The sequence below is a fragment of the Physeter macrocephalus genome, chromosome 19 (assembly GCF_002837175.3).
Source record: "Physeter macrocephalus isolate SW-GA chromosome 19, ASM283717v5, whole genome shotgun sequence".
NCBI classification, from domain to species: Eukaryota; Metazoa; Chordata; class Mammalia; order Artiodactyla; family Physeteridae; genus Physeter; species Physeter macrocephalus.
In genome coordinates this window covers 53,330,266-53,346,385 of record NC_041232.1, presented here as the reverse complement: position 1 = coordinate 53,346,385, position 16,120 = coordinate 53,330,266, and positions in this window count along the sequence as shown.

Below are 16,120 nucleotides of genomic sequence, written 5' to 3'. Positions count from 1 at the left end.
TGTAAAACAATCATTTTGGTTAGTGTTCTTCATCTTCCTAAGGTCATAAATTTAAATCTTACCCTTGATCCAGTTATTTAGTCAATTTTGTCAACTAAAAGAGGGTATTAGAATAGTTCAATGCAATTTACCCCCACTACTGGAGAATAAAATTAGTGATCTCTTCCACTGACACCATTCTATCACATTTCTATGGGGCCCATTGCAAAGTACTGTTTAATACCTGAGCTGGGAATCCAGTTCAAAAGCAGTTCCTGGTAATATGAGAAAACAAGCTCTAGTTACTCTGATGAATACTTTATCTGGTTCATGGGAAAGTTAAATTCTCCTTGTCCTTGGACTGATCACATCAGGTCCATGAGATGCTGTGTATCTTTTTTAGCCAAAACACCAGGAAGGTTATTGTTCATTAAATTATCTACCCCATGGACCACAGTGTTATTTCATTTAAACATGTCCTACAGTAGTGAATCCCACAGACCTATTATCACTATATTTAAGGTTATTACCTTTAATTTGTTTCAAATTTTCCAGCCCTTCTGCCTTGCCTCTAATATCTTATTTTCCGGCTATACCAAAGTATAATAGAATTTTCTTTCTTTTTGTTCATGCTGTCTGTTTCCTTATAATTACTTTGCTAGAGTGCTAATGACTCCATATTTCATTACCTTAAGTGTGCTTTTACCCTGTCCCCAGTTTCCTTACTTTAGTCCAGGATATCTATCTTGTAGAAGATAACTTTAAGTTTCAGTTGTTCAGTAGTTCAGTTTAAATACTCCAGGTTACATAGTTCATGACAATTACAAATATCTACAATGATGGGTGACCTTGAAAATGACTGAGATTTTAATTTTGCTTGGATGTGATCTAAAATGCCAAAAGGCAAAATATGATCTGGAAATTTCACAAAACTATGGCAAATTATTTTTTTGTTTTTTCTATAGACAAATGTCTATAAGATAAAGTAGCATAGTAGGGGAGAGGGAAGACACAAAAACACTCTTTGGAGTGAGGCAGAACTGGTTTTGAATCTCAGCCCGACTCTACCTAATTGCATCACATTGGAAAGGTTACATAAATTCCATGAGCTTTACTTTATGTATAAAATAGGTATAATGATGAATACTCACCAAGTGGTTCAACCCAACACAAATCAGGTGTTCAATAAATTTACATATTATTATTTAAATATAAAGTCAATAGTTCCTTATAAGGATAAAGTTTTATTCTGGAAACAGAAATAGTTGAGAAAAATCAGACTACAGGAACTATATGAATAACAAAGATTTTGGAAATAGTCATATATTAATTAATTGGCAAAATATAAATATTTTATCATATATGTTTCCTAACATCAACTTATGTTTAAAAAAATAGGTAAATAAACATGGGTGAAAGAAAAAAATTGAACACATGATGTTCTGAATGAGCAACATAGTACAGAAAAAGAAAAATTATGGCAGTATTTAAAGCCAGAATCATTTTTGGCTCAACTATTGGGAAATTAGGAAAACTTCTGTTTTCTCCTCTCTTAAACTGAAATGTTGAAGAAGAAGTTCCCTTAGGTTCTTTGTGGCTTCACTATTCTATAGTAGAATGATATGTTGCATTTTCCTGTCCAGGTGCCCTCTTTTGCACTACCAGATACTTCTTAGTTCTTCCCTTGTTGGTATGTCCATGATAACCAGTTTTGTTCACCTATATATACCTGGGCAATCTCTATTTTTCTACTCAATTAGCTAAATTATGAAATTGCTTCTTAGCTCCTGATTTGCAGCTTTGTGAAGGAGAGGCTTAGTCAATAGTGTGCTGGTAAATATTTCCCAACTAGGTTTCCAAAAAAAAGAAGAGAGAGAAAGAGTATTGCTTTGAAGCATTTGCCAATTTCTGTGGTGTAAATACTTCCACCATGGTTTGTTTCAATCTGTCAATGTGACATTTTTGAAGGTAGAGATGGAAGAGATAGGTATTAGCCCACCATTGTATAGTACCCCACAAACAGATACAATAGACTTAAGAGCACAGATAACATAAAATGCAATAAAATAATTAGAAAGGGATCTATTTTGAGTATTTATTACCCTTGCTTTTATTATAGTTTATTTAATTGTAAATTAATATAATTTAGTTAATAATCCTGGCTGTGCTCAAAAATCAGCTTGCAAAATTCCTGAAAATTTAACAATTAGTTCTTTTGAGCTGGTATGAGCTGACTCCAGCACATCACTGACACTTAGTATCAAAGTTTAATTGGAAGAGGCAGGATGCTGTTGGTTCCAGCTACTGGGACTTTGAAGGATTAGCTGATCTTCAGAAGGTTACATCTCTAACTCCAGGGAAGAAGAAAGAGAATTGGTAAATTACACAGTTTTGTATCAACTATTAGCAATGAAGTTTATGTTAGATGTCATCAATGGGTATTTTAATATACAATTTTTGTGTATGTTTAAATTTGTGTATGCATTATTCATCAATAGATGTTTTATAAAATTTAAAAATTGTCTTATTGCCTATACAATTCAACCCTTGGGAAGCTAAAAAGCAAATTGTAATAGAACTGGGAGCTATCTACCAATGAAGCAGAATATTTATATGCATTTCCAAAAGTAATAAGTAATGATTAAAAGGAATTATAATTTTTTTCAAGTCCTGATAAATTGTCAGAAAAAATGATTGTAATTAGGACAATGGCCAAGATGATCAGGTTCTATGTGATAAATTATGTGCTATCAGTGTCTAATTCTGAGGGCATTGTCTCACCTGTTATGAAAAAATCTGTGTAGGTACAGATGGGCATTTGGAAGGACAAAACAGACCATAAAACATTCAAACTCTGTGTCAGATCTAAGGCAAGAATAAAATTAACATATAATTTGCATATCAGTAGTAGGTAAAAAGAGCAATGCTGGTCTAAAACAAATAAAAAGAATAATAACAATATTATCTTAAAAGTTGATTTTGGCAAATCATCTCAATCGATCCATAGTTGGTTTGATAAAATTGATAACGTATTTCTCAAAGTTGCCTTATAAATGAAATTGACGTATGCTCCGGGGGTGTGCTGCTTCCAAAGAAAAAGGAAACCAGATTGATATGAGCAAAAATGTAATGAACAGCAATGTAGGTATAGCAACTGGGGGAGGCTTTGATGATCTGCAGAAAGCTGCAGAGTTGGTTAATAAAACATGGCAGCCCTAGGTGCAAGGTAAACAGACTACTAACAAGAACATTTCTCAATTTAAACAACAAAATGAAATAAGAATGTATAATCAGGAAGCTAAAGGCAGTTAACACAAGTAAAAAAACAAAAACAAAACAAAAACAGAATTTTGTCAAGTTCTGAATTTAATTCAGTTTTCAAACTTAGAGCTTATTGTTTGAGAGGAGGACTAGATTCCCAGGAGGAAGGTTTACCACAGTAAGGGTATGTAGTGATGATTCTCCCAGTTCTTACTGAAAAGAATCCATGTTACATAAGTAACATACATGATGGAAGAGAAAAACACAAACATTTTTGAGATTGTTTATCATAAGTTATCTATCATCAATACTTAGAAACTGAAAGCTTCATCATGCCCCCACTGCACTATTAAATTTGGGTCAAAAGGGGAAATAAATAGAATACTTGACCAGGTTTGTGTCACAGAGGATCAGTTGGCTCCATTGACCCATACAATGGTCATTTCTCTGGTCCTCAAATGTATACTTAAAATATAACTGGTTTTTGGAAGAACACCCATATTAGCTCCTCAGCTTGGGGGATAAAAGCAAAGGTCATGTGACAACCTGCAATACTGCTCATCTCTAGGGCAAAATGGCAAATCAAAAATTGCCACTCTTAAAGATCTAAGGTACACAGGATAGCAGTTCACCTATATATTTATTTATTGCATATTGTGGATCTTGCAGAGGCTAGAGAGAACCTCGAGGAGAATATTAAACTATCCCAAGCTCAATAATATTTTATTCCCAAATGCAGCTGCCATGGTTATCTTTGTTCAGATATATGGTATGCTGTCATTTAACTGGTGCATGTATTTTTATTTATTCCTGTCAGAAAGAAGGATCAGAAATATTTGGCATACATATGAGACCAAAAAGAAAAACAGTTTACATCTTACTCCAAATTCTAATAAAATTTTATTAACAGAAATAGGTATCCAGCTGGATATTGTCCACCACCTACAGTTCTCCAATTTTTTGTCTAGTGATCAAGAGGGGTAAGGAGATAAATCCTAAGCGTTTGTGTACTTCACCTGTTGTTTTTTGAGGAAGAGGTTTTTTATTTTCCTTCAAGTAAGAGAGATGGGAGTCGGGAAAAGAGGATTCTAACCAATAATGGGGAGGATGAAGCTACTATTTTAAACCCAAAGAATTCAGGGAAATTTGGATATTTATGATTTATGAGTATATCAATACAAATACACGGGTGTCCTCTTTCCATGTCTCCTTCCCAATCAGGACCCTGATCCTGGCATATTAGATTTTCAGGGGTTGCAAAATTACCCTTCTCTGGAATTCTTTTAAAGTTCTGCTTAAGACCAGAGCCTTGTTATCAGCTTTCTTGGTCCTCTGTTCACAGGAGATAAGAGTCCTTTAACAGCCTACTAAGGAGGTCCTCTGACTTTCATCCTTTGCCATTAATGGATAATTATTTACCTTCTACCTTTTATTGATTTTCACCAAATCATCTACTGCCCTCAACAGCCTTCAAATTCTGTGGTGCTTAGAATTATTATCTCCCTCTGAAATTATCAAAAGGATGATGCATTATTCTAGGCCATGCATTCCTTTCCATCACTGTGCCATTACATACTAGCACCAATGAAATATTTAACAAACTGCTACTACATGACAGAGACTATCAGTGCTCTGTCTCCCATTAGTGATCAGGTCCTCATTGCCAGTCAGCTAGTAAGTGATTCTACTCTAAAATTCCATTTCATACTCTACTTTCTTGGACCACTCTTACACCAACTGTTGTAGGTGAGATCTCCTTAGGAAACAGATTTCTGAAATAGAGTTTTATTGTAAGCATTCTTGAATCCACACCTGTTGGGCAGTTAAAAACAGGAATAAGTACAAGGTTAAATTGGGACATAATGAATTTATATTATAAATCTCAACCTTTGAGGGAGTCTGAAGTTGGGATAGCTCTTCAGAAATGCCTTGAATTAGAGCAAGAGGGACAGACTTAAATTGTTGCACTAACCAGTCACTGGATGCAAGATATCCCTGAGAAGAAGATGAGACTTTGGGTAAGATGGCTTTCTTTGGCCAAGGGTAATGTCTGGAAGGGAGGTTTCAGTGAGATTCTGTAAGCCATCAACTCTCGAAGTAGCTAAGACAATAAATCTTGAAAGTTGGGTAGAGGATGAAAGCTGGGTGGCACAACACAGTGTCTGCTATAGGGAAGTAATTCTGGAAGAAATAATAATGAAGAAGGTCTTTGTCTTGTGAATGGATAGGATTTCAAAGGTCAGGAAGAAGAAAGTTCATAAACAAATGTCAAGAGACAAGAAAGGAAAAAAAAGTGTAAAAGGAATGGCAAGGGGCCTATTCATTTGGTGGAACCATAATTAGACAAATGTATTGCAGTTGTGAAAGATGAGAGTACTCATATCCATGCACAGAGAGCTATGAGAAGTCATGCTAAGCAGTTTGAAATATATAGGGTGTCTCTTTTATTTTCTTTTAAATATAAGTTTCAGTTGTATAGCATTATAATTCAACATTTCTATACACTACGAAGTGATCAGTACCACAAGTCTAGGTACTATCCATTGCCCTACAGTTGACCCCCTTCACCTATTTTGCTTACTCCCAGCCCCCTTCCCCTCTGGTAACCACTAATCTGTTCTTTGTTACTTTTTGTTTTTGTTTTATTTTGTTAGTTCATTTGTTTTATTTTTTTAGATTACATATATGAGTAAAATCATATGGTATTTGTCTTTCTCCATCTGACATATTTCACTTAGTACAATGCCCTCAGGGTCCATTCATGTTGTCACAAATGGCAGGATTTCATCTTTTTTTAATAGTTGAGTAATATTCTATTGTGTGTGTGTGTGTGTGTGTGTGTGTATACACACCACATCTTCTTTATCCATTCATCCATCAATGGACACTGATGGACAATGGTTGTTTCCATATCTTGGCTTTTGTAAATAATGCTACAATATATTTTTCAAATTAGTGTTTTCATGTTCTTTGGATAAATATCTAGAAGTGGAATTGCAGCATCATATGGTAGCTTTACCCTTAATTTTTTGAGGAACCTCCATATTGTGCTTTATAGAGGCTGCACCAATTTATAGTCACACCAAAAGATTATGAGAATCCCCTTTTCTCCACATCCCCTTCAACATTCGTTATTTCTTGTCTTTTCAATAATAAGAATTCTAAGAGGTGTAAAGTGATATCTCATTGTGGTTTTTATTTACATTTCTCTAATAATTAGTGAGGTTGAGAATTTTTTTTCTTGTGCCTGTTGGTCATCTGTATGTTTTCTTTGTAAAAATATCTATTCAGGTCCTCTGCCTATTTTTTAATTAGGTTGTTTTGTTGTTGTTGTTTAGTTGTATGAGTTCTTTATGTATTATGGATAAAAACCTGTTATTAGATTATAATTTGCAAATATATTCTCCCATTTAGTAGGTTGCCTTTTCATTTTGATGATGGTTTCCTTTATTGTTCAGAAGCTTTTTGGTTTGATGCAGTCCCATTTGTTTACTTTCACTTCTATTTCTCTTCTCTTTGAGTTATATCCACAAACACATCACTAAGACAGGTGTCAATGAGGTTGCTGCCTGTTTTCTTCTAGGAATAATATGGTTTCAGATCTTACATTCAAGTCTTTGATCCATGTTGAGGTAATTTTTGTGTTTAGTGTAAAATAGTGGTACAGTTTCATTATTTTGTATGTGGCTGTCGAGTTTTCCCAATACCAGTTATTGAAGATACTGTCCCTTCACTTGTATCTTCTTTGTTCCTTTTTTATAAACTAATAGTCCATATATTTGTGTATTTATTTCTGGACTCTCAGTTCTGTTATATTTATATGTGTGTCTTTTTTTTGTGCAAGTACCATGCTTTTTTTTATTACTATAACTTTGTAGTATAGTTTGAAATCAGGGTGCATGACCTTCAGCTTTGTTCTTCTTTTACAAAATTATTTTGGTTATTTGGGATCTTTACTGGTTCCATAAAAAATTAGAATTATTTTTTCTAGTTCTGTGAAATATGGCTTTGGAATTTTGATATAGTTTACATTGAATTTGAAGTTTGCTTTCAGTAGTATGGACATTTTAACAATATTAATTCTTCTAATCCATGAGCACAGAATATCTTCCCATTTATTTGTGTCTTATTTGATTTCTTTCATCAGTGTCTTATAATTTTCAGTTTATAGGTCTTACACCTGCTTGGTTAAATTAATTCCTAGGTATTTTATTCTTTTTGATTCAATTGTAAATGGGATTGTTTTCTTGATTTCTCTTTCTGATAGTTATGCATTCTTCAGTATCACTTAATTTGCTGTTAATTACTTCTAGTGTATTTTTTCATTTCAGTTATTGTATTCTTCAGCTCCGATTTGTTCCTTTTTATATTTTCTAATTCTTTGTTGAAGTTTTACTTTGTCTATTCTTTTCTTGAGTTCAGTAAGCATTTTTATTCCTATTGCCTTGAACTCTTCGGTTAAATTAATTCCTAGGTATTTTATTCTTTTTGATTCAATTGTAAATGGGATTGTTTTCTTAATTTCTTTTTCTAATAGTTTGTTATTAGTGTATAGAAACACAACAGACTTCTGTATATTGATTTCATATCCTGCAACTTTACTGAATTCATTTATTTACTGAGTTCTAATAGTTTTTTGGAGGAGTCTTTAGGGTTTTCTAAATGTAATATAATGGCATCTGCAAATAGTGACAGTTTTAGTTTTCCTTTTTGTTTTTGTTTTTGATTTTTGGATGTCTTTTATTTGTTTTTCTTCCTTAACTGCTGTGGCTAGGACTTCCAATACTATGTTGGATAAAAGTGGGCATCCCTTTTCCTATTCAAGGTCTTATAGGAAAAGCTTTCAGGTTTTCACCATTGAGTATGATGTTAGCTGTGGATTTGTCATATATTTATTAAATTGAAGTATGTTCCCTCTCACTTTGTTGAGAGTTCTTATCACAAATTGAATTTTGTCAAATGCTTTGTCTGCATCTATCAAGATGATCATATATTTTTTTACTCTTTATTTTGTTAATATACTGTATCATGTTGATTGATTTGCAAATGTTGAACCATCCTTGTATCTGGGACAAATCCTACTTGATCATAGTGTATGATCATTTTAATGTATTCCTGGATTCTGTTTGTTAATAATTTGTTGAAGAATTTTACATCTATGTTCATCAAAAATATTGGCCTGTAATTTTATGTTTTTGTTGTGTCCTTGTCTGGTTTTGGTTGTCAGGGTAATGCTGGACTCATAAAATGTGTTTGGAAAGTTTGTCGCTTCTTCAATTTTTTTAGGAAGAGTTTGAGAAAGATAGGTATTATATATTTTTTGAAGGTTTTATAGGATAGGATTCACCAATGAAGCCATTTGGTCATGGGTTTTTGTTTGTTGGGGATTTTTGAATTCTGTTTCAATCTCCTTACTAGTAACTAATCTATTCAAATTTTCTATTTCTTTATGATTCAATCTTGGAAGGTTGTATGAGTATAAGAATTTGTCTATTTCTTCTAGGTTGTCCCCTTTGTTGGCATGTAATTGTACATAGTGGTCTCATGATCCTTTGTATTTCTGTGGTATGAGTTGTAACCTCTCCTCTTTCATTTCCTATTCTATTTATTTAAGATCTCTTATTTATCTTGGTTAATCTAGCTAATTTTATTTCTTCAATCACCCATTTTTTTAAGTAATATGTTGCTTAATCTCCACATTTTTGTAGTTTTTCTCATTTTTTTCCTTGTGGTTTATTTCTGGTTTTATATCAATGTGGTCAGAGAAGATGTTTGATATATTTCCAATAGCCTAAATTTATTGAAATTTACTTTGTGCCCCAACATTTTGTTTCTCCTTGAGAATGTCTCATGTGCTTTTGAGAAGAATGTACTCTGTTGATTTTATATGTAATGTTCTGTATATATCTATTAAGTTAATCTGTTCTAATGTGTCATTTACGTTCAGTGTTTCCTTATTGATTTTCTGTCTGAATGATTTATACATTGATGGAAGGGTGATGTTAAAGTCCATTACTGTTATTGTATTGCTTTAACGATTTCTCTTAAGTCCATTAATAGTTCCTTTATATATTTTGGTGCCCTTTTGTTGGGTGCATATACGTTTATAAATGTTATATCTTCTGGCTGGACTGACTCCTTTATCATTATATAATATCTTTCTTTGTTTTTTATAACAGTCTTTGTTATAGATTACATTTTATCTGATATGAATAGAGGTACTTCAGCTTTCTTTTCATTTCCATTTCCATGGAATAACTTTTCCCTTCCCTTTACTTTTAGTTTCTGTTTTTCCTTACTTTTAAAGTGAATCTCTTGTAGGTATATATATTGGTCTTTTAAAAAATAAATCTATTCAGCTACTCTATGTCTTTTGATTAGTGAATTTGGTCCATTTATCGTTAACATAATTGTTGATAGTTATATGCTTGTTGCCATATTCTTTTTTCTTCTTTCTTTTTTCTTCTTTCTTTTTTCTTCTTTCTCTCTTCCTTTGTGTTTAGTAGTTTTCTTTAGTGTTACGTCTAGATTCCTTTCTCATGTTCTTTTGGGTATGAGTTTTTTTCTGTGGTTACTATAATGTCTACATATAATATCCTTTGTAAATGGCAGTCTGTTTTAAAGTAGTAGCAACTTAAATTTGCACACATTCTAAAGCAGTCTGCATTTACTCCCTCCTCCATGTTTTATAATTTTGGTGACTTTTTAAAATCCTTTTCATTTTATGCATTCCTTAACTAATTATTGCAATTTTAGTTAACTTTACTGCTTTTATCTTTAACCTTCATTCTAGTTTTGTAAGTGATGGATCCACCACCTTTTTTATATATTTACCTTTTCCAGTAAGACTTTTACTTTTGTATGTTTTGTTATTATTAATTAATGCTATATTTTTTCAGCTTAAAGAAGTTCTGTTAATGTTTCCTGTAGGGCCAGTTTAGTGATGATGAACTCCTTTAGCTTTTGCTTACCTGGGAAACTTTTAATCTCTCCTTAAATTGTGAATGATAACATTGCAGGGTAGAGTATTTATGACTGGAAGTCATGCCAATTTCTTTTGTCCTTTAAAGTTTGTGCTAAAACATTTGCTTTTAGCTTTAAGAGGTTTCCCTTGTATGTAGCAAGTTGTTTTACTCTTGCTGCCTTGAGAATTTTATCTTTATCTTTAAATTTTTCTATTTTAATTATAATGTTTCTTCATGTACCTTTGGGTTCATCTTATGTGGAACTCTCTGGGCTTCCTGGACCTGGATGTCTGTTTCCTTCCCCAGGTTCAGGAAGTTTTCAGACACTATTTCTTCAAATAAATTTTCTGGCCCTTTCTCTCTTCTTTTTCTGGGACCCCTATAATGCAAATGTTATTCCATTTGATGTTGTCTCAAAGGTCAAGGGAAGGGTATCTTTATTTTGTAAGTTCTTTTTTCATTTTGCTACTCTGGTTGAGTCCTATTGCTTTGTCTTCCATTTTATGGGTATATATTTCTACCTCATTCAGTCACTGTTGACTCCTCCTAATGTATTTTCAGTTAAAGTTTCCATTTGGTACTTTCTTATATTTTCTGTCTCTTTTGAAGTTCTCACTGTGAACTTCTTCCAAGACACTTTATGGTCATTACTTTTATTCTTTATCATATAGATTGCTTATCTCTATTTCATTTAGGTCTTTTTCTGATGTTTTGTCATATTCTTTCAATTGGAACATATTCTCCTGTCTCTTCATTTTGCCTAAATCTCTGTATTTGTTTCTATGTATTAGGTAAATCAGCTACCTTTCATAGCCATGGAGAAGTGGCCTTACATAGATGTCCTGTGAGGCAATCCAACCTGACTATTAGAGCCAGACACTCAAGAGGTGTCATGTATGTGGGCTTCATGTGCCTTGTCTTTATGGTGGAGCTGTGGCTGTTGCTATGGTACACTGGTAGATGGGAGCTGGCCTGATGATGACTGCTGCAGTGCACTGGTCAGTCAGAGGAGACCCCAGCCCAGCCATGTGGCACAGCCACATTGGCTGTGGCTTGCTGTTGTGTGGGACTATTGCCCAGCCAATGAGGAGACTCAGCCAAGGTGCATGGGTGAGGAAGGCTCTCAGTGGGCCTACCCATTGGCCCTAGAAGTTTAGAGGGAGAATTCCAAAATGGCGCCCACCAGTACCACCATTAACAACGTAGCCTGAGGTTGCTAAAATGACTCCCATGAGGGTCTCAGTTCCTGGGGAGCATCCCAGCTGATTCCTGCCTTTCTGGAAGAAGCTTCCAGATTATTAAGTGGTTCCCCTTCACTATTGTTCATGAGCTTTTTGATATGGTGTTTTTGTACTGGTTTTCACATTGAGTGAGGTGTGTGTTTGTGTGAACCCTTTAAGAACATGTTTTCCATTCCCTGCAGTTCTATAGTATTCCCGAATGTATTCTCCATTGGTTTTCAAAACCAGTTGTTTGGGGGGTCTGTCTCTCCTGTGCAAGATCTACAGGTTTGGGTGCCTAAAGTGGAGCTCAAATCCCTTGCTCCTCAGGAAAAAAAAAAAAAAAACCTGTATTTTGTGATCCTTCCAGATTGTAAGTCACCACAGCTGGGGTATAGGTTTTATCTTTGGTGAAACAATATCTCTACCTCTCTTACCTGTCTCAATGAAGTCCTTTTAATCTTTGTTGTAGAGATTCTGTTCACCTAGTTTCCAGGTCCATTTCAGAGGGAATGACTACATATGCAGTTGTAGATTTGTTGTGTCCATGGGAGTAGGTGAATTCAGGATCTTCCAATTCCACTGTCTTGAATGCTCCCCCAGTCTGTCTCCTTCCTTGTATTCTAGATGGCAAGTATATTGAGAACAGAACTGGAACTAGGATGAGGACAGTGAGCCAGCTAAGGTGCAAAAGTTAAGGAGGTATTAACTCTGAAACTGAACAATTTGGTGCAAAAAACTTAAAAAAGATGACTCACTCTCTTGGCACCACTGAGATTACCAGCCTGTTTAGTAAACGTATGCTTTTTTTTCAAATTCCATTTGGGTCTAAAAATCCATTAGTTACAATGATCATCCTTCTCATAGAAGGTGGGAGGGGGGTGATTATTTCTCCTCACTAAACAACCTATTAATACTTCCTAGAACACATAATCTGGAGAGACCATCACCTTTAGTAATGAATGCCAATTTCTGCTCCTCTTCTTGTTCCCTTGTGATTTCCAACAATCATTCAAAAATACATTCTTTGAGTTCTGTGAAGGTCAGATAGTAGAGTAATGATATGTATCTTCATGCCAATTAAGAATACTGAAAAGTTTTGTAGAGATTCATTTAAAAAAATCTATGAAGATTGTTTCAATATGGCAGAGTAGAAGGAGGTGTGCTCACTCCCTCTAGAGAGAGCACCGGAATCACAACTAACTGTTGAACAGTCATTGACAGGAAGACACTGGAATCACCAAAAAAGATACCCCACATCCAAAGACAAAGGAGAAGCCACAGTGAGATGGTAGGAGGGGCGCAAGCACAATAAAATCAAATCCCATAACAGCTGGGTGGGTGACTCACAAAATGGAGAACAATTATACCACAGAAGTCCACCCACTGAGGGCATGTAAAAGGTAATGTGTGCATCAGGACCCAGGGGAAGGAGCAGTGACCCCATAGAAGACTGAACCAGACCTGCCTGCCAGGTTAGGAGGGTCTCCTGCAGAGGCTGTGGCTCACCCAAGGAAAAGGGCACTGGCAGCAGAAGTTCTACAAAGTACTCTTGGTGTGAGTCCTACCAGAGTCTGCCATTAGCCCTACTAAAGAGCCCAGGTAAGCTCTAGTGCTGGGTTGCCTCAGGACAAAAAACTAACAGGGAGGGAACTCAGCCCCACCCATCAGCCAACAAGTGTATTAAAGTTTTACTGAGATATGACCACCAGAGCAACACACAGCTGTACTCACCAACAGTCCCTAAAATCAGGAAGCTTGCACAAGCCTTTTAGATAGCCTCAACCACCAGAGGGCAGACAGCAGAAGCAAGAAGAACTACAATCCTGCAGCCTGTGGAACGAAAAACACATTCACAGAAAGACAGACAAAATAAAAAGACAGAGGACAATGTACCAGGTGAAGGAACAAGATAAAATCCCAGAAAAACAACTAAATGAAGTGGAGATAGGCAACCTTCCAGAAAAAGAATTCACAATAATGATAATGAAGATGATCCAGGACCTCAGAAAAAGAATGGAGGAAAAGATTGGGAAGATGCAAGAAATGTTTAACAAGACCTTGAAGAATTAAAGAACAAACAGACAGACATGAACAATACAATAATTGAAATGAAAAATACACTAGAAGGAATCAATAGTAGAATAACTAAGGCAGAAGAACAGATAAGTAACCTGGAAGACAGAATGGTGGAATTCACTGCCGTAGAACAGATAAAGAAAAAAGAAAGAAAATAAATGAACACAGCCTAAGACTCTTCTGGGACAACATTAAACGCACCAACATTCACATTATTGGGGTGCCAGAAGGAGAAGAGAGACAGAAAGGACCTGAGAAATATTTGAAGATATTATAGTCAAAAACTTCTCTAACATGGGAAAGGAAATAGCCAGCCAAGTCCAGGAAGCTCAGAAAGTCCCAGGCAGGATAAAGCCAAGGAGAAACATGCCGAGACACACAGTAATCAAATTGACAAAATTAAAGGCAAAGAAAAATTATTAAAGGCAACAAGGGAAAAATGACAACATACAAGGGAACTCCCATAAGGTTAACAGCTGATTTCTCAGCAGAAACACTACAAGTCAGAAGGGAGTGGCAGGATATACTTAAAGTGATGAAACAGAAGAATCTACATCCAAGATTACTCTACCCAGCAAGGTTCTCATTCAGATTTGATGGAGAAATGGAAAGCTTTACATACAAGCAAAAGCTAAGAAAATTCAGCACCACCAAACCAGCTCTACAACAAATGCTAAAGGAACTTCTCTAAGTGGTAAACACAAGAGAAGAAAAGCACCTACAAAAACAAACCCAAAACAATTAAGAAAATGGTAATAGGAACATAGATATTGATAACTACATTAAATGTAAATGGATTAAATGCTCCAAAAGACATAATCTTACTGAATGGTTACAAAAACAAGACCTGTATATATGCTGTCTACAAGAGACCCACTTCAGACCTAGGACACAGGCAGACTGAAAGTGAGGGAATGGAAAAAGATATCCCATGTAAATGGAAATCAAGCCAGCCAAGTCCAGGAAGCTCAGAAAGTCCCAGGCAGGATAAAGCCAAGGAGAAACATGCCGAGACACACAGTAATCAAATTGACAAAATTAAAGGCAAAGAAAAATTATTAAAGGCAACAAGGGAAAAATGACAACATACAAGGGAACTCCCATAAGGTTAACAGCTGATTTCTCAGCAGAAACACTACAAGTCAGAAGGGAGTGGCAGGATATACTTAAAGTGATGAAACAGAAGAATCTACATCCAAGATTACTCTACCCAGCAAGGTTCTCATTCAGATTTGATGGAGAAATGGAAAGCTTTACATACAAGCAAAAGCTAAGAAAATTCAGCACCACCAAACCAGCTCTACAACAAATGCTAAAGGAACTTCTCTAAGTGGTAAACACAAGAGAAGAAAAGCACCTACAAAAACAAACCCAAAACAATTAAGAAAATGGTAATAGGAACATAGATATTGATAACTACATTAAATGTAAATGGATTAAATGCTCCAAAAGACATAATCTTACTGAATGGTTACAAAAACAAGACCTGTATATATGCTGTCTACAAGAGACCCACTTCAGACCTAGGACACAGGCAGACTGAAAGTGAGGGAATGGAAAAAGATATCCCATGTAAATGGAAATCAAAAGTAAGCTGGAGTAGCAACACTCATATCAGATAAAATAGACTTTAAGATAAAGACTGTTACAAGAGAAAATGAAGAACAGTACATAATGATCAAGGGATCAATTCAAAAAGATATAACAATTGTAAATATATATGTACCCAACATAGGAGCACCTCAGTACATAAGGCAAACACTAACAGCTAGAAAGGAGGAAAAACACAGTAACACAATAATAGTGGGGAACTTCAACATCTCACTTACACCAATGTACAGATCATCCAGACAGAAAATTAATAAGGAAACACAACTTTTAAATGACACAATAGTCCAGATAGATTTAATTTATATTTATAGGACATTCTATGTGAAAACAGCAGATTACACTTTCTTCTCAAGTGCACATGGAACATTCTCCAGGATAGATCATATCTTGGGTCACAAATCAAACCTCAGTATGTTGAAGAAAATTGAAATCATATTAAGCATCTTTTCTGACCACAACAGTATGAGATTATAAATCAATTGTAGGGAAAAAACTGTAAAAAAACCACAAACACATGGAGGCTAAACAATACGTTACTAAATAACCAAAAGAACACTGAATAAATCAAAGAGGAAATCAAGAAATACCTAGAAACAAATGACAATGAAAACACAATGACCCAAAACCTATGGGATGCAGCAAAAGCAGTTTTAAGAGGAATGTTTATAGCTATACCATCCTACCTCAAGAAACAAACAAATTCTCAAGTAAGCAATCTAACCTTACACCTAAAGGAACTAGGGAAAGAAGCACATACAAAACGCAAAGTTAGCAGAAGGAAAGAAATCACAAAGATCAGAGCAGAAATAAATGAAATAGAAACAAAGAAAACAATAACAAATATCAATAAAACTAAAAGCTGGTTCTTTGGGAAGATAAACAAAATTGATAAACCATTAGCCAGACATATCAAGAAAAAGAGGGAGAGGACTCAAATCAATAAAATTAGAAATGAAAAAGGAGAAGTTACAACAGACACCGCAGAAATACAGAGCATCCTAAGAG